The sequence below is a fragment of the Trachypithecus francoisi genome, unplaced genomic scaffold (genome assembly GCF_009764315.1).
Source record: "Trachypithecus francoisi isolate TF-2019V2 unplaced genomic scaffold, Tfra_2.0 Lachesis_group13, whole genome shotgun sequence".
In the NCBI taxonomy this organism is placed as follows: Eukaryota; Metazoa; Chordata; class Mammalia; order Primates; family Cercopithecidae; genus Trachypithecus; species Trachypithecus francoisi.
In genome coordinates, this window is record NW_022681458.1 from 65,414,416 (window position 1) to 65,442,280 (window position 27,865).

Sequence of the window (27,865 nt, forward strand, 5' to 3'; positions counted from 1 at the left end):
AGCACTTATTTAAAATTAATGTCACTTCTCATTTTCTATTAGTCTTTCCTGAACTCTGCCTCACCCCTAACCCTTTGCTTGTTGTATATACTTAAAGCTGTAGACAAACATGAAATTAGTTTGCATAAAGACACTAATTAACATACACTGCTTGATGATAATAAACCCATCTTTTCATCTATTTTTAAATTCTTATTGTGAATCCTTAAAATATACCCCATTTTAAAGCATCACTGATTCAATTTTAAAACATTGCCAGAACCTGCTTTGCTAATCTGCAAACTCGATAATTCTCCCCCAAACCTCAGCACACTCAGCAACAATTTAATAGCAAATATCTCTAGTGGGACTTCATATTACTAAGATTCTATTACTTTTTATATTACCAAAAAAGTGCTAGTACACTCTAAAGTATTATAAATAGTTCAGACCATGCAATGCTTGTCAAAATATATGAAAGTTTATTTTTTTGCACTCAGAAACCTGGGATTTTTATCTTATGTATTTATAACCTATAATGTGCCCTCCACAATTAGTACAAAATGTAGATTACTAATCAATTTTCTAAAGTTTGTAGACATTTTATTTCTGTTAATGTGATTACTAAGGTTGGTATGTTGTACGCTTAATAACCCGATCTTGCTACTAAATGCAAATCATAAACATATCTTAAAATAATTGCATATATGCCTAAAATGGGCTTCTTTAATTATATTCTTCTTAGTCTGCTAAGCAGCCTTTTTTTGATTGAAGGAATTTGTGTTTATGCTTCCTGAAGATTTTTAGTTTGGGGTTTAAGAGACGGATATAATCTACACACTTATTTAACAGTTTTAATACACTTAAAAATGACCTTTAAGAAGTATATATCCCCCCTTAACTACTAAATGCTTTGTATCTTGTCAGAAGTCACTGTAAAACTGTTCAACTTTTGAAACGTTCAAGTTCTTTCATCATTAGTACAAGTCCAACTAGAAGTATATAGAAGTAGGTCAATCTATAAATACAGAGATATTTCCATAAAGAAGAGATTTTATAATGCTCGATCAAGGTATGTCTTCAGCAATTTCATGCTAGCTCCATTTTTAAACAGATTATTACTCATTCTGTGTGTGACCACTGTGCTTTTTATTTATTTGCAATAAATACTATTCACTATACAAACCAATCTTTAATAAACTACTCACATTCTTTATTACAGGTCAATTGCAAAATTCCACCTTAATTATAAAGCAAATCCACTGTTGATATTTGCACCAAGTGTGTATGGACAAGCCAGCAACACAGACATACTATTAACCTCCAAGTTGTATTCCCATGCCTTATGAAATTTCTCTAAGGGTTACAAAGTGATGCCCTTTTGGCCCAATTTTCTGCCCCTCCTCTACCCTTCAATGTTTCTCTAGTATGTTCTATCCCTTTAAATTCCCTCTCCATGCTAATACAATCTACTCACCTTTTAAAAAAATTACCGTGAGGTATACCTGTCACAGAAACAAAAATACTCCAGCTTCTTCTCTCCCTGTAGATGGATCTAGCCAGAAAGCCAAATCATAAGGAAGAGGCCCTTTAACAAACTTGATCAAACAAAGGAGGGTACCTGGAAATCGACTCAAAGTGGATCCTGTGCATTGAGAGATGGTCTTGCTCATTGCAATGGAATTTTCCACCTCCCAGTGAAGGCAGCACAACACTGCTCTGGGTTCCCCTGGGCAAAAATGTAGTCCTGCTCCCTTACTATCTCCATGGTATGATCTGGACCATGCCCCAGAGTGAGATTGATTCCATGGCAAAGCTAGAGGGCAGGCTTAGTCTCTGATACACTAATCAGGCGCCTTCAAGTGACAAAAGTCAACACACTTTTTCTGGCTTGATGGGCAGAAGTCGCCCTATCCATCCATTCCTCATTCAAACAATTTCTGACAAATTCAGCACCTACTACTATTCCAAAAACACATTTGTGCCACAAGTGTGGTCGTCGATAAGCTTAATGCCCAACTGCTTAGAATCATAGAAAATTCCAAGCTCCTTTTAAGACACAGAAAACAAGACCCAGAGAAGTTATATGATTTTCCAGATTCAGATAACTGGCTAGAATGCTCCGGCTTTTCTTTATATCCCTTTTTTATTTTTATTGTTTTCACGAGACAGCATTTAGTACAATCTTTACTGGTTTTACAGCTATTTTTTTATTTTGTCAGGCCTAAGAGTCTCTTCCATCCTTGTCAAAGGGGATGCTAACCTCTCTAGCTATTAAGTAAACTAGACCACAAGTGACTATTGCAACCAAGCAGGCAGGGGCTGGGTGTGGAGCACTGCATTCAACTTTAGTTTTCAGACGTCCTTGGTCGGGTGCTTTTATGTTCTTGTTAATGAATATAAATAAAAACTTAAAGTTAGTCTCCTCAGAGTGAGGGTCTCTAAAAGCACAGTTCAGACTCCCAAAACAAGGAAAACTCATGGAGATGTAGATCATTACTTGTGGAAAGTAGTAAAAAGGACATAGAATGATGTCTCTGGGCTTCTTGAATTTGCATCTCTGCTTCTACCTTTGTATGTGATAGATAGACAGATAGATAGATAGATAGATAGATAGATACAGATACCCACATTAAATATGTATATATTGCATATAAATATGCAATATATATATATATATCTGTTTTCTATTTAGAGTGTAAAGAATATCTTTAATGTTTTCAAGCTTCTATAATTGGAGCTAATGTGAAATTGTGAAAATAACTAGGTCGAGTGGATTGGCTGTGTCAGACAGATACAGATTTGAGATATGACTAGAGGGTAATCTTTTGCTGTCCTGGTCCTCAGTGTCCACCCCCCCAACCCCCTGCTAAAGAGAGAGCATATCAAGTCATTTCCTCACACAAGTGACATCAGGAGTGGTGGGAGGAGGTCCTGCAGCTCCTAGAACAAGAGATTAGAATCAACTGTTGATGGCAGAGGATATTTGGGAAATTAGAATCCTGTGAATTATATCATGTATAAACATTCTACATGAGTGAGCCAGGCTGTCACAAACCCTGGTTGACAATATAACTGGACAACAAGCTGTTCACCCCTAGGAGCCTCTTCACCCTGGAAGCAACCATCATCCTCTTGATGGCTCCCTACCCTTTAAAGCTCACATGTGTGTGCCTCTTCATGTTTCTTCCAGTCAGAAAGTTGCTCAGGTGGTAAGTATAAATGTTCTGTTCTACCTCCTTCAGTGGCAGAAAAAATAATGAAGGCATTTTAGTTGCAAGAAGGCACTTGGCTTTTAGCCACTGGCCAATTTTCCCACCTATTAGCGGCCTTTGAGCCTTTTTCACTTATCTTCTTGTTGTTATTCTGCTTTTTCAGAAATTATATCACTTCTGATAAAATAACTCAAAAAGCCAGTGGTCTGAATGTTGTTTTAATCCCTGAGGACATCGCCACTGGTGCAGAATTCAGCCCCATGGGTGTTCCCATACACCTGATCCTGGCCCACCAAGAAAAGATTCAAAGTGTTCTGCCTACACTGTGCATGACAGCAGGTGAGGGAGAATACTTTAGAAAGGCTTCATTATGAAGTATTCAAAATTAAGGCAAAGTACCCAAATCTTAGCTCTTCAGAAAACCCAAATGCAGATATCCACATTTTGGGGGTTTTGAAAGGATCTTAGAGACCATCTCATATTGCTTTATTTTATAGACAAGAAAACTGAAACTAAATGAGCAAGAATCATTTGCTTTTTGAGATTTTTAAAAACTAAAATGAGAAACAGAATTAATTGGTGTCATAACAAAGTAACTTTTGTCTGCACACACTTTCTTCTGTAAGCCACTGGTTACTATGTAAATATTAGTGCTACAGGTCTATTTAGTAACCATGCTAAGTTACAGGAAAGACCTCATAATAGTGGCTTTTCTTACGTATTAGACTATCAACTGTGGCAACCAGTGGCTCATCAGAGAATGTTTCCATGCCTCTGACAACTTCAGAGCAGAACAGAACCGGGAGGACTGATGAGAACATCCAGCTGCTGTTGGTGTCTCGGACCATCCTTTCTGGAGGAAGCAGCAGGATCCTAGGAAATAAATGACCTGGGTTCTAGTCTTAGATCTGCAGTAAGCAGCTATATGGTGTCGGGCAATACATCCAGTCTCTCTGGGTCTTGATTTTTCAACTGCAAATTCAGAACTTAAAATTGTATTGCTTCCTTCTAGCTCTGAAATTCTTTGAGGTCAGTATGCAGAGCTGGGGAGTGACTATATGACGTGTATTCATGTGTTTGCACAGGACAGATGTGCAACCTCTGTAACCAGCAAATAGTGAGTGGTCAGAAGGGTTAAAAATTTAAGCACGTTGGATTAGCAGCGAAATAAATGAGAGCCGCAGCTCCTACCTATTCCTTATCACCATTTGATTCATAGTAGAGTTACAGAGAAAGCATCTCTTTTCCAGAGAAAATTAAGAGAACCAGAGCATCATTCATGATGCAAGGGTTCAAGAAGAATGGAAAGAGGTGCTGGTTGGAGTGAGAAGTGCACTGATAGCAGATGAGAGGAATGCAGACATGCATAGGCAGTATTGGGGGTTGGGTACTAGGCCACTGCAATAACACAAATCGCACACATTTTTTGGTTTCCCAAACATATAAAAGTTATGTTTATACTCTACTGTGGTCTACTAAGCATGCAATAGCATTATGTCTAATAGCACAATGTACACACCTTAATTTAACAATACTTTATTACTAAAAAATAATGATAAAAAAAAAGCTAACAATCATCTGAGCCTTCAGTGAGTTGTAATCTTTTTGCCACTGAAAGGACTTGCCTTGATGTTGATGGCTGCTGACTAACCAGGGTGCTGGATGTTGAAGGTCGGGGTGGCTGTGGCAATTTCTTAAAATAAGACAGCAATGAGGTTTGCCATATCCATTGACTCTTTCATGAAAGATTTCTCTGTAGCATGCACTACACACGCTCTTCACAGAATTAAAGAGAGTTAAGGCCTTGTTCTGAATTAGGCTTTGGCTTAAGGGAATGTTGTGGCTGAACTGATCTTCTACCCAGACCACCCAAACTTTCCCCTATCAGCAATAAGGCTGTTTCATTTTCTTATCATTCATGTGTTCATTAGAGTAGCATTTTTCCTTTGCATTCACAGCTTGGCTAAATGTTTGACACAAGAGGCAGAACTTTTGGGCTGTCTCAACTTTCAACATGGCTTCCTCACTAATCATTTCTAGCTTTTGATTTAAAGGGAGGAACATGTGACTCTTCCCTTCACTTTAACACTTAGAGGCCACTGTAGGTCATTAGTTAGCCTAATTTGAATATTATTGTATCTCAGGGAATAGGGAGGCTCCAGTAGAGGGAGAGGGACTGGAGAACGGGCCAATCAGTGGAGCAGTAAGAATAGACACATTTTTTTTCACAAGAAATACCCATTTATTTATTTTCTTTAATCAAATTGTCTGACACCCAGCCGCTGACACCTGACCAGGCTGATGGGAATCTTCTGTCTCCATTGGTAAGGAACATTCTACTTTCCCAGGGATTTCCCACTCAGGAAGCCTTACCCAGAGCCCAAAAGACTGTGGACACTTGTTGGTTGTTCTCCCAGGATCCATTCCCCCTCCACCCTATTATTAATTTCAGATTTTCTTTTGTTGTACAGCATTCATGGGGTTTAGGTGAGACTGACCCCATCGTCAGTTTCAGAGGAGGGCCCTGCTGGTCTAAGGCAATCTTTATTATTATTGTCTTATCCCACCTGCCGCTGTGCTCGGTTTGCAGTTTGCACCAGTCCAGTCAGAGCAAACCGCAGGACACTTGTTCTCTGATTGTGGGAACCAGTGGTTTCTATCCCATAGGTGAATGGGGAGGCTGCAGCCCCAGGGTTTACAGCAGCTTTCTTGTGACCATGAGAAGAGTCAGCCTGAAAATGAGGCTGACACGTGGAAAAGCAAAGAATAAAGAGAATAAAGAGAACCTCAGACCAAAGGAGCTGGAGTCCAATTAACCATGCCTGAGGCTGGACCTACTTTTGAATAACCACATTTTTTTAAATTGATATATAGTATTTGTACATGTTTATGGGGTATGTGTGGTATTTCATATTTTGTTACATGTACAATCTGTATAATATAATGAATGATCAAGTCAGGTATTTAGGGTATCCATCACATCACCTCAAGTATTTATCCTGTGTTGGCAACATCTCGAGTCCTCTCTTCTAGCTACTTCGAAAACACACAATATATTGTTACAACACACCCAACACTTAAGAGTTAAGTTTGCCATTTCATATGAGCACAGCTAGTGGTGTCCCAAAATAACTATAATAGAAACAGCAAAGATCACTTATCACAAGATCACTGTAACAGATACAATAAAAAAAAATCTGTGAAGCACAATAAAGCAAAGTGCAATAAAATGAGGTATGTCTGTCCATCACTCAAGTGTATACATGGATAGGAAGATTTGGCCCGCAACATGTCGCTCACCTGCAATCAACATGGTCTGAAATTTTCAAACTTCCTTTAGCTCAGGAATCCTGTTGTGGCAACCTCTATTGGTTAAGGAACCAACAGTCATTCCCTTCACTCCTTCCTTTCTGCCCTCCCACACCAAATCTCAAGCAACTATGAGCTTTCTCATAGGGGTTTTCTTCAGACCCAAAGACCAAAGTTGAAGAATCCTATCCAGGTGTTGAATACAAATGCCTGAACCAACATCTAGATGTTAGTGTTAGTGTCTTAACTAAATGTTCCAGGGCCACAGCTGCCTAGGCACAGATTATACAACCAGCTTTCAAAAGGGATTAACCTCGACTTAGGTGCCAGGTAAGTCAATACTCCATCACCACATTTCTAATACTTGTTTCAATACATAAGTGTCAGAGACTGGGTAAGTGAGATCCAATTGCAGTGAGGAGGAAAGATAAAGACACAGCTAATCAGGCACTCACACCTCCTTCCTGAAAGGATGAGCATAGGGGACCAGATTCTGGCTACAGGGAAACCCAGCTGGACCACCTTAGCAGCAGTCATGATAAGACAGGTCCAAATTTGTTTGTGTGTTTTTGTTTGCTTGCTCATGTTTTAATGAAAAAAAAAAAAAAAAACAAAGATATTTCCTGTGCTTTCTGTGTTTTTGAAGATTTTCAGCATCAAAATCTTATTGCTTTTGTTAGAAAAATAAACCATTAATATTTTAATGGTGCAAACTTTGAATTTGATAACTATTGCTCCTAAGACTATATGAATTTCCCTTGAAGTATGATATATAAAGTTATACATATGTACATGCATATATATTTTAAAAGAACCAGTAGATAGTATAGTACTTCAAAGAAAAAAAATGTGAATATTGATTTTTTTTCCCCTAATGAGATATTACCTGGGAATCACAGCCAAGGTGAGACTATTTAGACCACTTGATCATTAACCTTTCTCCATATGTAAGTTCACAGACATCTAACTATAGAATGTGATTGCTATATCTAAAGGGACCTCAAGTCTAATACAAACCCTTACTATGAAAATGAATATTTCTATCTTATTCCTAAAGTACTCCAAAAGTTCTTGGGGTATCCTGTTCCCACGTTCAGTCACAACCACAGGTCATCAAGTCTTCCTGTGTGTTAAAAACAGACTTTCTCCTGATGCAGTCCAAACCCATTTTCTTCTGTTCAGTCCAGTGAGATGGAGAAGGTTGACTGGTGTTCTCCAGAGTTCCACCTCACTGCCCATAGGTTGTTAATTTTGTCTCCCTTCAGCATTCTCGTCTCCAGAAAAAACAACCCACCTCCTTTCCTTGTGTACATAGTCTCCAATTCCTGTCATCATTTTCCTCTTCTATACGTGGATTCTATGCGATTTTCCCACATATGTTTTAAGTTACAGACCCAAAGTGTAATATTCAAATAAAAGCCCAACCTACAATAAATTTGACACAAGGGCTATTTCCTAGCTGCAAATAATACTCGTCTTAACACAGCCCAGGATAATATCACTTCCTTAATGCCATCACTAGGTTAATGACGAATATATTTCTGGAATGCCAGATCTTCTGCAGCCAAGTTTGTGTCAAATTATACCCTCTATCTAGACCCTTCTCCTACCATGTATTCTCCAAAGGAAGTCATTATTAATAAATTTACATTTCATTTCTTCCAGTGGTTTCTACTTTAACTTCAAATAAATAATATGCCTGCATCTCTCTCTCTTGATTTTTCAGTCTTAGGTAGTCAGTACCTACTGACTTCTCTGCATGAAAGATGAAGAATTTCATTCATTTATATGCCTTCCTTCCCTCTCCACCTGCTCCAATTTGGGTTAGCTAACCCCAATTTGGGTTAGCTCATGATTTTTTAGTTCTTCAGTTGGATAGATGTATTCATTTCTGGATCTAGCAGCTTTAGAAAAGATTTATTGACCTTAATACTCTCAGATAAGAAAGTTAACACACTTCACCATCTCTGGACTTCTGTCAGGGTATAGCTCTATACTGTCAAAGTTTATAATATTTATATTTTGTTTTATAGATATTATGACTACCGATATTATGGAAATGTTATTTATTACAGACACAAGAAGAAAATTAATCCTATGTCACCAACTCATGCTGTTCAAAATAGAATGTTCTAAGCATCACGGTCAGTAAAATGCATTCTCTTCAACTCTAACAAACTCTCAAAATCATGCCACAATTTAGTTTACTTGTTATTTGAGTCCTGGATTTTTAGGCAGTGCTATAAATACTACAACTGGTTACAAGCAGTTAACTTAATAGAAAAACTTAAGAAATTTGTCGGAAGGATATAAGGGTCACTCTCAACTGAAAGGGAAAGCTAAGGATTAATCATTAAAAGTAATGGTAAAAAATGCAATTACTTTTGACCAACATAAATACAAACTTTGAAGATCTTTATACTACGAAACGAGAGAGAGAGAGAGAGAGAGAGAGAGAGAGAGAGAGAGAGACGGGGGGGGGAGCACTCATTACTGGAAAAGGGCATCTTACTGGCCTAGCTTGAATCACAAGCTAGGGGCAGAGCCCCTCGACTAAGGGTCTCATCAAGGTTGCATGCAATGATGAAGGATAGTTCTCAAAAACAAAATCAAGATGCTGTCACTGGAAGAATAGAATCAGGGTAGACAAAACAACAGCATTTATTGCTTCCGACAGCACTTATCACATTTTCATTAATACACAATTTGGGTAATTTTCTGTTTGATATTGTCCTTCCCAACCAGATTCTGTATTCTACAGAGGAGAAGTTACATAGAGCATTCATTCTCTTAATTCACATGCCTAGTAGTGTCTGACAAGTTACAAGCACTGACTAAATAGCTCTTGAATATTGTTGAATAAAAGCCAAGGGCTTCCAGGATATACTGCCTAGACTATTTGTCGTAGACTATTTGTATTAGTTTATTTTAATAACAAGTATTTTCAGATGGCTGAATTACATATTAAAGAAGGGACTACTCTTTCCAAAGGCACATTATCATGGAGGAATACAGCCTAAATTTTCTATTACAAGTATTGTAAAAGAAGGGCACCTCTCCAAACTTTTAAATCATGGCAGGATACCATGATCTTGTCTGCATGCTACCCACACAACTGATGGTGTACAATCACCTGATCCAAAGAATTGGCCACCAATTTAAATGTTCATTATTCATTCAAGGTGTCATAGTCAACAGCCTGGTGATCTTTGCAGTCAGGACTTGGTAATAGCACTACATAATACCTGGTCTAATATCTCCTCTGCAAAGGGCTCAGTCCTTCTCCTGACTCCTCTCCATGTCATCTTTCCCACTTCTTTCTTTTTTCTTCTTCCTCCTTCCTTCTCCTTCTTTCTTCCTTCTCCCTTCCTCCTTTCCTCCCTTCCTCCTCCTCCCCCTCCCTTTCTAGCTTCTACATTTTTCTAGCTTCTACATTTTTCTCTGTGTTTCACTGGCACTCCTCCTCCCTCTGTGTTTCACTCCCCCCATCCTCCCTCCCCCTCCCCTGCCCTCCTACCTCCTTCTCCTCCTCCTCCTCTTCCTCTTCCTCTTCCTGAGACAGGGTCTTGCTCTGTTGTTCAGGCTGGAGTGCAGTGGTACAATCATAACTCACTTCAGCCTTGATCTCTTGGGCTCAAGTGATCCTCCTGCTTCAGCCTTCCATGTATTTGGGACCACAGGCATACTCCATCACACCTAGCTAATCTTTTTTTATTTTTATTTTAAAAGAGATGGAGTCTCACTTTGCTGCCCAGGCTGGTCTCAAACTTCTGGGCTAAAGTGATCTTCCTCATCCTTGGTATCTGAAAAACGTTGGGATTACAGGCATGACACGGCACCCAGCCCTTGCCCACTTCTTAACAAACTGGGTGATAGTTAGTTATTTACAAACCTGTCTCTCCAACTAAACTGTGGATCCCATAAAAGAAGAAAGTATGTTCGATTCCTCTTTGTTTCCTCAGTGCCTAGCACAGGGATTGGCAAGTAGGAAGTATTCATTAGATGTTTACTGAATCTAAATAACCACCAGGAGAGGAAGTCTTTGACAAAAAATGCAACGAGAACATAGAAACACCAGTCCAGACTCTAAAGAGGAAATATTTTATCTGCATCTAAGAAAAAAGCCCCACCCCACCTCAAATAATGAAGGAAAGGAAGGAAGGAAGGAAGGAAAGAAGGGAGGGAGGGAGGGAGGGAGGGAGGAAGGAAGGGAAGGAGGGGAAAAGGAAGGAAAGAAAAAAGGAAGGAAGGAAGGAGAGCTTTAGTTCTCTAAGCTGTAGATAAATTTTAAGTTCTTTTTCATGGATTAGTCAGAGGGGTCTAATATCTCTAAATCAAATGATCTAAATCAAATGATCAAATGATGACAAAAGAAAAAACAAAGAATGCAGAAATTATCCTCTTCCAGGGTTTCATTCCTTTATGTCAATCAAGAAAAATGTTAATAAGGAGGGTTTGGCAGGGGTCAGTAATTCCTCACTGATGTCACAAATTTAGCTTCACTTTTCAGAGGCTGTTCCTGGCCATGCTTGTGAAATCTGTAATTCACCTCTAGACAATAACTAATTATTACTGATTACTATGAAATAAGTCAACAAAGATTTTCCTGTTTACATTCTTATCAGACTGTATCAGAACCATCTGTTTTCAAGTTTGTTGTTGCTGGGTGTTTTTTTTTTATCCCAAGGGATAGATTCTCCACATTGTTCTCTGAATATATGCATGCAAAACTGCCTTTTAATGCACAGTTGCAGTTTTCACTAAAACATTTGGGTAGGGGGAAAAAATCACATATGTTTTTGTGAAAGTAGATGACAATAATTAGGTATCTAGCTGAATTTATTCTATCGTCAAATGAAGGATATGTTGGGGTCTGTCCCATCTCTAATTACCATCTCTTCATCTGCATGGGGTGATTATTGATTTTGCTAAAAGTACATATGTGGAGCTTTATGACACTAAAGTAACTTCAACCTGGAAAACACAGTAAAGGACTCCATTAATATGAGAGAGTCTACAATTTTAAAACAAGCAATATGTGACTCCTTTGCTCCATTGTTCATTGACACCAATCTCCTGTAATACAAGCAATAATTTTGTTCCATTGTTAAGGAAGCAAGAGTGTAAGATTTTAAATACTGGTACTCACCAAGTTGCTACATGGCTTTGGGCAAGCAATTAACCTTTGGTGTCTCAGTGACTTCATCTGTAAAATAGGGATAAGGATTTTACACAGGTGTGATGCCTGGACTAATTAGTATAATTATCATTATTGATGGGAAAATAATGCTGGTCGTTGATATCACATCTCACGTTAGCACCTGGAGAATCACATATCTTCTCTATGTTGACTCCATTTTATAGGAGTCTGTAAAAAAAATGATGACAAAGGCTACATATGAAAACTGGGACAATACAGTTAAAAAGGTCTATATCCACATAGGCTCATATCCTTAATGGATTATTTTTGAATTTGCATTTATCATTTAGATGCTTTCTAAACTGAACACATAAACTATGAAATTACAAGGAAATTTTTCAAGGCCTACATTCAATTGATGAGCTTCCTTGCAGCAAAATGCTTTCCAGTTCATTTGTAGGTAAACACCATGAGCTACCATAGAAGTTTAGGGTTGAGTGATAGAATTTAGGGTAATCAAAGTCAAGTAAAAGTATACACTGAAGACATTGCTCATATAACATTCCAGACTCCCCACTTCTGTGTGTGTATGTGCCCGAAAAGAACCCCAGCTCAAACAGTTAGGGACCAGGACAAACAACTGAGCTGCATGAGAAGCCAACTCTGCAAGACTGGGGTCATTGAAGCTGGGGACAGTAGGGTGTCCTTATGCCACAGCATGGGTAACAACTCATGGGGCAAGGAAAGGGACGTGCGGAGAAAAACAAAAATGGCGTTTCTCTTAGGGCTTATCTAGTACTCCTAAGTGCACTTATTATGATTCCTAGGTGAGGATGAAATAACTGCTTTAAAAAAAGATTACCTCTACATGTTGGCAAAAGTGCCAGTGAAACGCAGAGAAAAATGCAGAAGATAGTGCTCAAAAGATCAGTACTCAACACTATAACCTCTGTATCCCTTACCACAGATTCGTGTTCTTTCTAGGTCCAAAATGTCTTCTTTTGGCTTTAGTTCCTCCCAGCAAAACATTCTCTTTTCTTGAGCTCAGTGGATGTCCAGCCTCAAATCTCCAATGTCTCCAAAGAAGTAGCCCTAAATTAGCCTCTTGACAAGTCATTCATACTAAGGACCATATTCTTTTCCTCTATATTTGCCTCAAAACTATGGGAAACAACTTCCAAATGGAAAGGCTAAAGCTGTTGCCGTTTTCCTATTATCCTCACCTATCATATGAAACATAACAATTAGCATTTTTAGCAGGATTGAAACTGCTAACACAACTTCTGTATGTCTTACACCATTAAACTTGATGAGAAATCCCTTCATGATTAACATTCATCTCGCTGTATCGTGCTTGAAGGTTAATAATATCCACCATCTCCTGAGAGAGGGGGAGGGGAGCTTATTTATTAAATGAATAGCAGAGTGAGGCAACCAGGAAAGGAAATTCCCCCCTCAGTCCACTAGAGGGTGGTTTGGCAGAGCCGAGGGAGGACGGCCGAGGCAGAGAGGCACAGACAGCTTCCTGTCTTGTTCGCCTGCACTTTAGTTAAGAAGCAGCAAATTAGTATTCATTGTTTTCTATTCCTCACCCTGGGTAGGCTTTCATTTCTATTAGAGACACTTTACGAATGCCAGAAGTCAGTGTTGGCTGGGCCATGACATGGTGGGGGAAAAAGAACCTCTAGAGTTAGACTGCTTAAAATAACATCCGGTCTAATTCTTCTAAATCAACACTGGGTGAGATAAATAGATATGTATTAGCAGATCCTAAGTTTAAAACTTTCACAGATTATGTAGCAGTATGTGTGCACTTCAGATATGGATGTGGAGTGAATGTTGCATGTACATTATGGGGAATTATACATAATGCATAAAGAAATGTACCTAGCCTTTAGCACAACAGCTGTTTCTGCTTATAAGCCTGAGTTACCCATGAAATGCAGTATACATTTTGTAGTAAATATCCTACTTGATTGACTTTTTTTAGGCCTAGCCACCTATGCTGATTTATAGAATTTAGGAAGAAATATAAATTTTAGCAATGAAAGATGGAATTTTAAAATTTCCTGTATCAAAACATGTTGTGTTCTGAGAAAGAAGAGATGAGGAATTAGCCTGTTTTGGTGGTCTCTACATAGGTGGTAAAGCAAAAGAGAATACGTTTTTCCTATCTGTAATATTGTTCAGTGTAGCAAACCCTTTTGCTTGTTACAGTACAGCAAATGGAGTGTTTAATTTGGGATTCAATGTAGTCTAGAGTCAAGGTGCAGCAGTTTTATTACAGAAATACAATTTTATTGGAGGCTGAAGATTTAATTTCCACCTTACGTAGAGAGCCATAAACGGCATGCCTGTTTTACATTTTGCATAGTATTTGATATATGTAATTCCTGGCCTAATTTTAGAGTTTCAAAAGGTGGAAGAATCACAATACGTAGATTCAAATTCTTCAACACTTCAGCCACAGATGACATTTTAAAATGAGCAATTTTCTGTTTCTTAGTCATGGATTCGAAACCTTTGCTTCCCTCTCCAGATCTCTGCACCACATCCTTTCCAGGTCTTCCTAACTAGGTGAGCCACAAAGCCACCTAAAGGACACCCTCATGTTGGAACAAACGCTTCCTTTGTTTAAATCTGTCTACTAGATGGCATTCTACTAAAACCTAAGATGATCAGACGATATGGATAGCTTGCCATCAGTTGTGCCTAGTATTTGTCAGGGTCATATATGTTAGTAATTGTTCAGATGTATGTATTTTGAATAAAATAATTTGTAAACATATTGGAATGACTGTGAAAGAAATAATCAAATAATGTTAGCTGTAAGGCTGTATCCACATTGGAATCCAAATTTGGAGGATTTTGTCATTTTCTTTCCTTCAAACATATTCATTATCGGACACACACACACACACACACACACACACACACACACACACAAAATGTTGCCCTTCCATCTGTTTGCCTTTGCAGCATTAGTTCTCTTTATCAACATTTCATACCTCCTCTTTACCACCAGGTGGAGCCCTTTGTTTATGGACATCTGTCCATTTCCTTTTTCTCAAAGATGCTACCACATAAATAGCTCCAGAGCTAAAATACTGTTGCAAACACGAAAATTTAACACACAGAGATAAAAAAGTAAAGCTTTTCAGGCATTGGTATAATAAACCTTGCTTTGAGTCCTATTGCTACTAGATTTGATGGCTTACACATTTTCCTATTTACAACTCCGGCACACCAAACAGCAGAAAATAATATTGTTGCGTGTGCCATAAACAGTGTTGCTGCAGGTCTATTTTATGTAGTACTATCGTTTTTATAATCTCAAATGTTTGGCAACTGCAGTCAAAAAAAAAAAAAAACCTAACCAAATACTATATGCTGTAAGCTTCAGTTGTCTTCAGTCTTAAAAATATATACCTCATTGAGAAGAAAATGTTTTTCTTCAGACAAAAGAGAGTGGTAATTCAGCTGTAATAGACAACAATGTAAAAATCTTCTCTTAATCAAATTCATCTCTCCTCAATTTGAGATCCAGTTAAGGATATGTCAAAATCCATTTTAGCTTTGATTCTATTTAGGAGCTAATTAAAACTGAATATTATTAGCACAGGTACATTGCTCAATTATTTTCATATTCTTATCTTAAGAATATAATCAAAGTTCTTCTCATGAACAAAAAGCAATAATATTTTTTAAATTGGAACCCCAGTTTGCATGTGCAAATAACTGTAGAATGAGCTCACCTAAACTACCTTGCCAATGACCTCAACTTTGATCTGGAAAGATCGTTTATGCACAAGTAAAACATTCACATTCTCTATGCTAATTCTGTGTTGGATCTTTTCTCAAGGTAGTTTACTTATGGCAACGTTGGAAGGTCTTTTAATAACATACGTATTTTCTAACATCACTGAATTATATATTTAACTGGAATATCATTTCTGTTCCATTTTATATTTTAATCAGGATTTGCTCCCTTTGTACTTATATATGTAAAATTTTGGTTAAGCATCTGCAAAGCAGTGAGTGGAAGAAGATTTGCGTACATGGTTTATTTAGTCAGTCTCCCAGCCTGAGAAATCTGGCTTTTCTATCGGTATACAAACTGGTTCTTCAATCAGAGGCTGAATGTGAAGGAGTCCTTATACAACAAAATGCTGGAACCACCATTTTGCCGTCTGCTCGCATACAATAAAATGGTGGCACAGAAAACAGTTAACACATTGTGCCCACGAGAGTTGTCTGAAAGTATTCTACTCTCTAATCCAGATATCAAGCCGCTTTTTAAAATACTGTTACCAAGTGGCTAGACGTATTTGCGTATGTGTGTAATGCACGTGTGTATGTGTGTGTGGTGTGTATGAGATGCCAGAAGAACTGGATGTGTACATTTGACGAAAGGATAGAAAGAACTAGTCAAAAATTAACACTCAAGCTGAGAGTGAAAGCAAACCTACGTAAAAGCACAGGTCCTGCAAATTGCTTCTAACAGTTTACAAAAGCTGTATAGTGTATTTGGCCTTGATAACTCCTTTCATTTTAGCATTCACTGAAAGCAACTTTGAGCTAGGAAATTTAAGGGAGTTGGTATTCTTTTTATTTATTTTTCTTTCCTAATGTCCTGTATAAATTAAAAGCAAGCCCCCAGTAGACTCTCACCTGGAAACTCCACGGTCTTGCTTTTTACAGAGGGGAAGGAAAACCGAGAACCACTCTTTCTTTCCTCTTTTACTTCTGCTCTTCTTTTTGTCATTACAAATGTTGCCTTGGCTCTTTTAAAGTGTGAAAATTCTCATTTTTCTGTAGTACTTCAGACTCACGCAGACTCCTTGGGGATACAGTGAGGAGCTAACCAACTGCACATGGGAAATGAGACTGTTCGTGGTTAGAAAAACTGCAGTCTTTGGTAATTTTCCACATGGAGTAGAAGTCATAAGTGACTTTTTTTCTTTTACGTATAATGACTTTACTTGAGTAGTTGGTATAGAGTTGTAGGCTCAGGTTTGAACATGTGAATGCACTAATGTGTTTTATAAAATTTAATTTGACTTCTTTCTATAAACATTTTCACTATTTTCAAGTGCATAATAAATAGGTTAAAACAGGACACCCTCCCCACTTCCAGACAGAATTATAAAAGGCTACTGTCTGTAAATGAGAAATAGCCCTGTAAGACCCACCAGCAGGTTATGCAATATGTGACATAGACCACCAGGGGCTGAACTGAAACCACTAATACTTTTTTCATAGCATCATTAGCTAGAGTTAAACAAGGTGTCAAAGTGGAAAGATGGGGAGGTTAACCTGGCTCATTATACTTGCATGCCTTCATTTTAATTATTTTTTGCATGAAAATTAAACACTAATATTCAATTTTATGATTTAAATGTGTTACCCAAATACAGTACCTTTTATCTTTTTAAACGATTAATGCATTATTTTGTGATTATTATCTAAACTTGATTTTCAATAAATACTAAAATTCTCTTAACAAAAATGCAATTTAAATTTAAGGCTAAGGAGAGGTTATTAGTAAAAATTTTCCCCATTGTATTTTATGAGATAAAATTGATTTTCTTTTTTTGAAATTTAGATCTTAAATCAAAATCTGCCTCCAACCAAGATGAGTGGGCCCAGGGCTCATGGAGTGAGTTTGCATGCATTCTTGACCTCATGTTGACAGTCATCGGGAAAAAATATGTTCTCTTTATAATAGCTGCTTTACAATTTGGGACATTGCTAGGTTTTTACATGCACTAATATTAGTTGCCCCATGTACCTTAAATAAAGCCAACCCAATAAATTTAGGATTGTGACTGAGAAATAAATGCCATATCAGTAAATCTCAACCAGATACCAGAAGAAGGATTATGTGATTGTTTAGTCCAAAAATTAAGTTTCATGTCTTTAATTGGTGTCATATCCTGTCCTAAGTATGTAGTGCTTAAATCAAAGGCAACCACATTAACCTGGAGAGGAAACATAATAACAACTCCTTTCATCCCCTGCCTCAAATGTTTGTATGCTCAACCCTAATTTTTGTTAAAACACTTTCAGGCAAAGACAACAGGAAATAGTAAACATGGCAACACCGTGAAAATAATTTTCGGATGCACTATTTCTCTCCAGGTTCAAAGAATCAGTTGTACAGGCTGTGGAAGAAACTGATGTATCATTAAACCCAGTGCAGACAAAAACAGCCACGCTTCCAGCAAAATTGATACTTCTGTTCATTTTATAAATCTTGGTTCTAGCCAGACTGAAGCCGGGAATTAACTCGGTCTCTCACATCAATGGCCTGAAACGGTGGTGCATCACGGTAATACGTTCAAAGGGAATCAGGAGTATCTAACAACAACTTTAGGAGCAGGAATGCAATTGTAACTGACAGCCAGATGTCTGGTCGGGCTGCTGCAACTACCTATCAAGACTGCAGATGGTCTTGAGATCTTTGCATCTAAACAGCAAGTCCAAGTGAATGATATACAGATAAACAACAATACCACAAATCATCAACAGAAACCAAAAACATCGCTGTGACTGATAAAGATTTCAGATGTCAAGAGTTAGCCAGCTCAACTCCTTACTCTCCCCTTTCTCTCCTATCCAAACAAAAAGCATGATAGTGGTTGAGGGCCCAGCAGGAAATGTTTGGATACCCAGTACCAAACGCTAGTCCTTCACTGAAGCCTTCACTATACTTCAATGTTTAGATCACAGAGGCAAAAAAGGCTCCAGTAGAAATTACTTTACATGTGGGATATTAATAATTTGGCTAACTCTATGTTACATTTATTGTACTTCCTCTTTACCTTAGAAGAGTACAGTAAAATTCAAAGAGAAAGAAAATTTAATTACCATTAAAGCAATGATCGGCATAACGCTTTTTGTTCCTCGAATATGTGTTTCAAAAAATGATGTTATTCTAGCAGATTAGATAGTGTTTTTTAACCTAGCTAAATACACATATTTCTTCATTTTCACAGATTCCATATTATCTTGAAATACTTTTCTTTTATATACCAGATTTGACATGAATTTTGCACTTCATAAACTACTACAAGTATCAAGCCATTCTAATCCAAATGTGGATAAAGAATTTGGGGGAAAAACTTAGTAAAAATGTCTTATTTTGTAAAGCAGTCTGAAATTTTAATTGATTTTATAGTATTAAATAGTTGCAAATAATAATAATAATATTCAACCTATGTATTCTTTTAGTGAGCATGGGTGGGTATTTCAGTACCATTAACCATTTTGCAGTTTTCATAAAGTCTCTTCGAGTAACTAAAGATTATGCCCTTTCAAGCAAATGCTTTTTAATGAAGTTAATCCAAAGGTTCCTAGATTAAATATTTCAAATACATTTCGCTTATGTGACATTCTTCACCAGGGCTCCAGTGTACCCTCCTATTGTTGCCGGTTCCAAACCCATTTTCAGGTCTCAGCTTTTTCCATGAGAATGTCAAAACTGGAGGCCTTTCAAAGTAGCTGTTGTGAACACGGAGGCCCCACAGCCAGGCTGACAGTCCCTCCAGTTGCTCTCAGAGACTTGCTTCATGTAGATACACAGAGCAATTCTCCAGACACAGACGCATCTGATGTCCTTTCCCGAAAATATCATTTCCAGAAAAGATGCTGACCAAGAAGAAACAGCAGGGGTGAGAGAGTGGCCAAAGCACTTGAAACATCTTAACAAGCACTAATTAAATGTCGTGCTTAAAAAATATGGCTTAAGAAAGCCAAATACAATAACTTCTTACAGATGGTTTTAGGAACTAACAAGACCTGTAGGAAATGGTGCATTAAGATTAGTGTCCCCGAAGTCTCTTACAACCATTAGTGACTGGAGGTGCTGTGCACTTTAGAAGGAAATAATCAGAATTTGCCTGATGTGAAGCTGTTTGTTTTTTTTCTCATTTCTCTCTGAAGGGAACTGCGCATCTGTCAGTGCATTACACAGTCAATATTGACACGGCCAGCAATGGAATATAAAAGGAGCATTAGCGGCCTTGAAATCTTTTTCTGATGGGGTGCAAAGCCATCCTGAAAAACAATTGTGAGTATCAAGAAGGCAGGGACTGTGCTTCATCATATAGGTATAACAATGCCAATATCGTGGGCATTTTGTAACTGTTCACTTATTTATTGAACAAATATTCCTTCAGTGGTTACCCTCTGCTGGCTATGGACTATGATTTGGAGATAAACTAGACAGATATGGTATCTACCTTTCTGAGTGTGGAAGCTGTGTAAGGTTATTTGCTGGAGACGGATGAATGGATGGATGGGAAAATGTGTGCTGGGGGAAAAAAGGTATTTCTCAGGCACAGGTCTGGTAGTCTAGTCTGATATTCCTTTAGGATGCGACCCTTGGTCTGAGCACAGTGAAAGAAATATAGAGGCAGATTCGCCAGGTGAGATGGCTCAAGACAAACCCAGTGGCAGTAATTAGTCCCAACATGAGCCTGAAACTAGGTGCTAGTATGGAAGTCTGAGCTTCTAATGAAGGGGCTTTGAAGTTAAGTGAGGTTTCCCACGATCTTAGAACCTATATGGCATTATTGTTAGTATGAGCTTTCTTGGTAGAATCTGGAAGAGCCTCTGGTAATAAAGGAAAATATAGGCCTAATATTTAAACATTTTTTTAACCCAAAGCATAACTAAAAGATTGAAGGGTGTATATATGTCTGACTATTGTTAAGAAGACACCTGTTGTTTCCAGTTGCTTGTATATTACCCCTTGGGAAGATGTGACTTAGCGGCCCAAACTGCCTTTCACACTAGCAGGCTTCTTGATCTCTTTACTGTTATTCATCTGTCTTAATTCTACTCCCATTGCCATGTATTCAACTGTTTAATACTAGTATTCTACACCTTGTCTATACCCACAATGTAAATTGGGGTTCAGCTGTGAAAGGATTGTTAGAAGCAGTTAAGACTCAATGGAGGGGAGACTGGAGACTGTCAAACCTGCACTCTCCAGAGCAGCCAGCAGAGTGCTTTGGGGATAGAAGGAGCTCTGGGCAGGGGTTCTGTCACAGAAGCTCTGTCGAGTCAAGCTGGTCGGTTGGAAACAATGAGTCAATCTAGCCAGGCCATCAGGGAGGTGTGAGGAGACATTCAGAGAAAAAAAAAAAAAAAAAAAACTTCTGTCAACTTGGATGTTTTCCATAAAAGAACTAGTTAACTAGATTTTCCTTTTCTAGCTGGTTGCTTTGCAGTATAATGAAAAGGAATTTCCAAATGATTGGGTTGATGGGCTAGCCATCCCTGACCCCACACAACCACCTGTGCCACATCACTCCCGGCTGTCAAAACCACACACCAACCACCACCACCTACCCCATTCAAAACAAAATCCTCATTAGAATCAACAAGAGAACATAAACCTGCTTTGGAGGTGGTGGTATTGTTCATTTCACACATTCACTCAACAAACATTCACTATGAAACTCTTCGGTGTCATCTACTGAATAACTCTACACATGCAAATTGGTAGGAAAAAAAAGCTGCTGAAGGAACTCTTAAGGGAAAAAATCATCAAAGTTATAGCATTACAAATACAAGTTTCAGCCTTGGGAGAATCCAAAACCTAAAGAAAACAAGGCTGTTTTCCTCTAATGTCCTGGATGAGGACAGAGTGTTTCAGGTAATGCTGCTGATGAAGATGATGAGCGGATGTGGATGCTAGCGCTGCCATTCACATGGTGAGGGCTCACTGTATGCCTGGCGCTGTACACAATACATTGGTTATTTCATTGCTGTAACAAACCTATTACATTGGACTCATTATTCCCATTTTACAGATGAGAAAACTGAGGCCCAAAGAGGCTAAGTAGCATCTAGTACTGGTGACATCTAGTAAATGGAGGAATCCAGATTGAACTTCACAGTCATCTTGCTCCAAAGCCCATAGCATTTTGCCTTCTTTCTAATTTGGTTGACTTGCTTTTGGTTGAGGCCATGTAATATTCAAGTCAAAATCTAAGTGATTTTCACTCACACATGTGAGAACTGGGTGAATGTTTTTGAAGCTAGGTCTGGAAGATGATTAAGATGACCTGTTAAATGCATATTTAAATGCAACATTCCCATGTATTGTCTGAATCTTAGTAATATTTCATGGGTTCCAAATTTCATTCTTTGTGCTCCCTTTTACATCAGACCTCTCCAAAGAGGTGCCACAGATGTAATGTTGCAGGTCCGAAAGGTGTTGCCCTTCATGTCCAGATGGAACAGCACTGCCCCAAAGCTGGCCCCTCAGCAGCTGTGACAGGCAAGAAGCAACCCCCACATGTGTAGCTTAGCAGGATGCCACCCAGAGGTCTGAGACACGGTCAGGGAAGAAGAAAGAATGGAGGAGAAAAGAAGAGAAGGTGAGGGAAGCATAGACAAGAAAGCAAGGGAGAGAGAGGGAGAGAAAACTGCAAACAGCCATCTGCCACTGCCTCCCAACTGGCCTCTCCAACCGCAGGCCAGCCTCCTTTCAAGTTCCTCAGCAGAGAGCTGCGTTCAGAAAGAAGCAAATGAGGGATGTGGAGGCAGAAGACCTGGAAGTCTTGACTTGTCATCTGAAACGTTTGAACTCAGGCAAGCCGTGAACCTCTCTGGGTCTCAGTTTCCTCATCTGTAAAAATGAAATAAGGATAAGGTCCATTTCACCAAATATTGAACACCTAATGAGATCATGTATTTTTAACAGCTTTATTGAGTTGTAATGGACATATAATAAACTGTACATGTTAAGCGATGATGCATTTGAAAAGAAGCATTTGTAAGCCATAAAACTTTCATCTCTACCAGGCTCAGAATCCCACAGTAGCTCCCTAATTTCTTTAAGCCATTTTCTGTCTGGTTTTTAGGAGTCTTCATAACCGGTCTGCACCTTACCCAGCCACCTCATTTCTCACCATTTTCCACTACAGACTCTGATAACAATGAGGCTAGCCTCCTTAATTCAGCATTCTCTCCACTAGTTTTTCCCTGGAACACCAACAATGACCACCAAGCCCCTCTGCTCATCTTTAGCATCTTCATTCTCCTGCATTTGTTCAGCCGTTGAACACTGAACACTCTGACAAATACTGTCCTATGTACTGGGGATGCTTCTGGGAGCAAGAAAGAGAAGCTCACTGCCATCAAGGGCCCTCCGAGAGAGCTCTTGACAGTAAACAGGGTGTTCCCTGCCAGCATCCTCCTCCCTATGTGAATCCTCCAGCTCTGATGCGCTCTCCTCTGTGAAGTCTCTTTTAATTACCATTAACTCATTATCTTCTCTCTCTTTTTTCCTACAGCTCTTGTGGGCTGTTTCATATAAATTAGGGTATGATTTTATTTTTTTAAATTCTCACCTAAAAAGCACCACCCAGGAAGCTGTTTTTTTTCCATATTCTTATAACCCAGAGTGGACACCAAATGCTTGTTGATTTCAGAAGAGCACATCAGAAAAGCTGGGCATGTGTGAGAAACTCTCCCAGGAGACAGAACCCACCATTGCCCCTCAATGGCACCTGTATGGTGGGCTGGTCGGCCCTGCTGGGAGGGCGGCACTAGCAAGGACAGTCTGATTCACGGCTTGTCCAAAGCCAACCACAGGGGAAGCCATGCTCAAGGACATCTTCCTGCTGCCGGCAAAAGACGAGTGTCTCCTAGCAACCGGCTTGCAGTGGCTTCCTGTCCTGGAAGCCTCCCTGTGTTCACAGCTTTACATCCTGGGGTTTTGTATTTTGGCCTTGCTAATCACTGTGTTTATTCTAGGTTCTGAAAATTGAGGAATAAATGCAGGTTAGCTGCCGACGTTCAAGCGGAGACACCATTTTATTCATAACCTCCTTTCAGCCACCACTCATGACTTTCATGGAACAGAATGTTTGATCTTCGTCTAAAAAGGGTAAATATATTTTTTAAAGATTTCATTTATATCAAGGCAGTTGGTTTGAAAGATACATAAAAAAGGAAAAGCACACATTCTTTCCATTGAATAATCAAAAAGTACTCAGACCTTTTCAAAACAGATACACTATCATTCAAAACCTGTTACAGCAATAAACTCTAACTTGGCAAGTTCACAGATGCAGAAGGAAAGGCGAGGCAAATTGGAAGAAAATGGTTCAAAGGTCCTTAAAAGTTTTGGTGGCTTAAAATTATGTCTGCTGCAATATGGATTGAGCATTTATTTCCTCCATGTTCTTCCTAGAGAGTCTAACATGAGTTTCAAGGTATATAGTGCTACATTTTTATTTTTGTGGGACTGAACTCTGCAGTTGATGTTGCTTTTTAACATGTTCTCTTGTTTTTATCAAATATTCATCACGACACAAATTCCTCATCTGTTAAAAAAATTAATCAGACTTCCCACAGTGAAGAGCTCAAAACTATAAGTATATCCTTTATTCAAAAAACCCATAAATGTAAGTTAAAAGTATGATTACTTGTCTCTTTCAATAAGAAAACTCAAAGACTTAAGGTGAGTTGAGTGCCCAGAGTTAAATATATGAGAGGGCTGGTAAACCCCAGAACTCTTTTCCAGCAAAGCCACCAAAGCCTGGTACTGCCTGGGGTTCCCTGAGCAGCAAGTTGAGGTTTGGAGTCTGCTACTGCTGTATTTAGGCAGTGAGCTTGGTCTCTGCAGACTTGTGAGTTCTTTGGAGGTATCTCTCAATTCCTCGCCCCATTTCCCTCCCCCTGTCCCAGCAATACAGCCACAAAGTCATGAGTCCAAGATTAATTCTAACTGTTTTGGCCGTAGTAGACCCTCTATAAACCTAAGAATGACTTCTGCCTTCTCAGGGATGGTATAGGATTTACCAGGTAGACCAGTGACTTCCAACTTTTCAGCATCTACTTTTGAAATTTATCCATGGATGGAGTTTTTAATAGGGGGTGTTGCACATTCCTTAGAATAACTCACAGGCTCCTTAGCTTCCTCTTTTGGGGTTCTGTACATATTTGTTTCAGGGGTACAAAATGAATCACATGGCTACAGCAGGGCACTCCTGAATGACTCTTGCTTATTCATTAAAGAAACTCGTACATGAATCAAGGCTTTCCTTATGGTCTCAGGCTGTTCTTCATTCCCTGAAATGGTCAGAACACCCATCAAGCATCTTGGAAGAATGCATATCTTTAAAGGCCATAAAGAAAGAACATTTGGTTAAAATGAAAAACTGCTCTGCCACCCACTTGTCTGAGTTCTCCTTTCTTCATCTTTAATCAATATGTAAATCTGTTCACTTGATGTTTTAATACAAGTTGAGGTAAAGTCAGCTTCATCATGTTTTTCCACAGAGGGGAAAAAGTAACCCTGACTTTTCCTCTGGCCCTTTTCAAATATCTACATGTAGTGGTGGAATGAGCTGAAGACATGAAAGGCCCTGGGAGGCAGGCCTGTGTCTTACCCTGCTGGGCCTAGTATTCCAACCACCACACAAGACTAATTCAAGAATAACAGGCCTGGGTCCCAACCTTAATCATTTCCATTTTCATTATGGTTTACACATTAATTGTAAATGACCAGATTGATTAGGGACTCTTTAAAAAAGCCAAACAGATTGGGAGGCAGTGCAGGATAGCATTAACTGTATAGGTTTGACATTTTCATAGACCTGGACTAAACATCCAGACCTGTCATTTACCAGCTGTGTGACCTTGGGAAAATCACTAGGCTTCTCTGGGCCTCATATTTTCCTTAACTATAAAATAGGGATTGTAACTACCTGTATGAAAATCAGTGTGAGAATAAAATGAAACACTGTATGCAAAAGATTTTGCATAGTGCCTGTAACTACCGTTTATTGAATAAAAGACTGTAATACATACTGCTTTGATATGTGTGGCATACTAACTGTCTTACCAATTGTCTATTACTTATGTACAAAGCACTGTGGTGAGTGCTATAGAGACCCCTCAAAATTTTGGATGCTCTCTTTTCTTAAAAGCTTTATAACCCAATTACTAATCAAGGAGACAACACAGAAATCCATAGAAAAAGTAAAATTGCAGTTGGATAAAACTTCTCTTGGAGTGCTGCCCACTCTCAGTAGTCAAGTTCACACCTGAGGCTGACAGTGCTTCAGTTATTGTTTCATGGGTCACACCTGAACCAACTAGGGCAGTCAGCGAAATAACATTCAACATTCATCCAACAAATTTTGATTGACCTACTGTGTGCCAGGCACTGTGCCAGGTGATGGAGATGTCAGTCTGCCTGGAGTTTAAGAAGCACTCAAGTCTGTTTTAAGCATTTCATATGAATTAACTCTTTTAACTTTTCAACAAAACTAAGAGGGGGCTACTAGCATCAGTCTCATTCCACAGATGAAAAAACTAATTACAGAGAGGTTACATAACTTGTCCAGGGCCACACAGTAATAGACAGCAGAATTGGATTGGAAAACAAGCAAAGTGGTTCTAGGGTCTGCCCTGGTATCACCAAAACCTTACTGCTTTGTAACAGCACCTTTTCTTATGAGGAGACCATTGCATGCCTCTGGTGTGGTTCCTTTACTCCTGTTTTTGAAGATGGATTCTCTAGACGAAAAGACTAAGGGTTCACTCTTTTCTTTCCTTTCGTCACTGAAGACCTGAGAAGGGACTGTAAAGTCCCTGTGGACACTAGTTAGCCCTCCATTAAGCAAGCTGTGTGTCATCAGTTATATTTAAGCCAATCTCTTGCTGTTTTGAATAAGAGTTAAAAACATACTTTGATACATTAAATAGACCTACCTTAGGGGAAGTTTACTTCATAATTGAACACAATAGATTTCTAACTTGAAAGCTACTGTAGGCTTTCAAGTGTTATTTAAATTGTCCTAGACACAAATTACTCATAAAATTGAACTGTCACTTCATAGCAGAATGAAAATTAATATGCTCCTCTTGATTCCTGAACTTGAGCATAAATTCCCTTATGCAAAACACTCTGGAATTTGGAGAGCTAAGATCAGAACCTTTTTCTCTGCTCCATGTCATGTCTTGTGTCTCGTGTGGTAAAAGGCAAAGAAAACAAGCTATCAGTAGTAAGCAGGAGGAAGAAAGAATGTTTAGTCAGGGCATAACATCACTTTCTTTCCTAGTTCTTTAACTGTTAGAGAAATAATTTGAAAAAGACAAAAAAAGAAAAACTGACTCATATTTGCAAACAGAAAATACCAGAAAAGGAGATAAATGGCTGCCCAAACGGCCTCAGGACATACTTGTTTTTAAGGGAGGGCTGCAGTCCTTCATAAGCTCTTTTCAGAATCTAGACCATCACAGACACATAGGAGACTATTAGACTAGGCGCTAAATTTTGTCCATGGTTAGCAAACGACATACAAAAAACTAAACTGCTCCCTTGAAGTTGAAATCAAAAAGTGTCATGAGCAGCCTTATATATTTCTGAATGGGAGAGAACACACATGTGTGATGGAGGCAATCCAGAGAGAGGCGCACTTCCCAGAGGCTGTTTTAAACAGTGACAGATTACAAAATCCTAATGTGATATGTTGGAACATGAAATACACACACACACACATACACACACACATGCAAACTTGCTTGTGAAAAACCCTGCTGAAATCTTTAAAAAGCCAAAGTTTAGAAGAACACGTGCTATGGATGTACCAACAGTAATTTCAAAATCACTCTGTTTGAGTCCATTCCTCACCTCTTTTATCACTTTGACACACTCTTTAGGAAATAACAGAGAAAGAGAAATATGAAGCTGAAGACAGAAAAGTTAATTATAAAACAAAGCCACCCACCTTGCTTTCAGGGTCAGGAGATACAATAGCCTTCTTTTGCAGCAAGAATGAACTTAACACCTGTGTGTTAAATGATCACTTATCTATTTAAAAGAAAAGGAAATGGTTTTTTAAAAGAAAGCTATATTCTCAGTCCTTCTCACTGCAAGTCTTACCAAAAAATAAAATAACTGTACTGTGACTCTCTGGCACAAGGCACAAGGCAGAAAGCCGAGTCCTTAAGTCACTATTCCCCTGTTTCGCAAAACAAAATAAAACCAAAAACCAACAGCAAAAGGTGTTTGGCAGGTGGGAAAGGGCCTTAAAACACCTTGTGCCCTCCTGGGTCCCTCCCAATACCTTCAGTGTGGGCTGTGGAAGCAACACTGCTCAACACCAATGTCACCATCGGCTGTTTAAATACCACAAAAGTACACTTACAAATGAGAGGAAAGTGGGGCCAGGCGCGGTGACTGACATGGATA

At 38.8% G+C, this 27,865-nt stretch overlaps 2 long non-coding RNA genes and 1 pseudogene across 2 annotated transcripts in view; 1 reads left to right on the plus strand and 2 right to left on the minus strand.

Moving 5' to 3' along the window:
• The window catches only part of LOC117094814, a 176,321-nt gene extending 148,829 nt beyond the window's left edge, over positions 1-27,492 (minus strand). The window contains exons 1-2 of the long non-coding RNA XR_004441686.1: positions 27,402-27,492; positions 11,653-11,709 (exon numbers count right to left, since the gene is read on the minus strand). This is a non-coding gene — a long non-coding RNA (uncharacterized LOC117094814). The remainder of the gene's footprint in view (positions 1-11,652; positions 11,710-27,401) is intronic.
• On the minus strand, positions 2,146-2,263 carry LOC117095525 (annotated as a pseudogene).
• Positions 16,476-23,537, plus strand: LOC117094817. The gene is made up of 3 exons (XR_004441689.1): positions 16,476-16,561; positions 19,588-19,714; positions 23,416-23,537. It is a non-coding gene; the product is annotated as an uncharacterized LOC117094817 (long non-coding RNA).
• Positions 27,493-27,865: the final 373 nt, after the last annotated feature.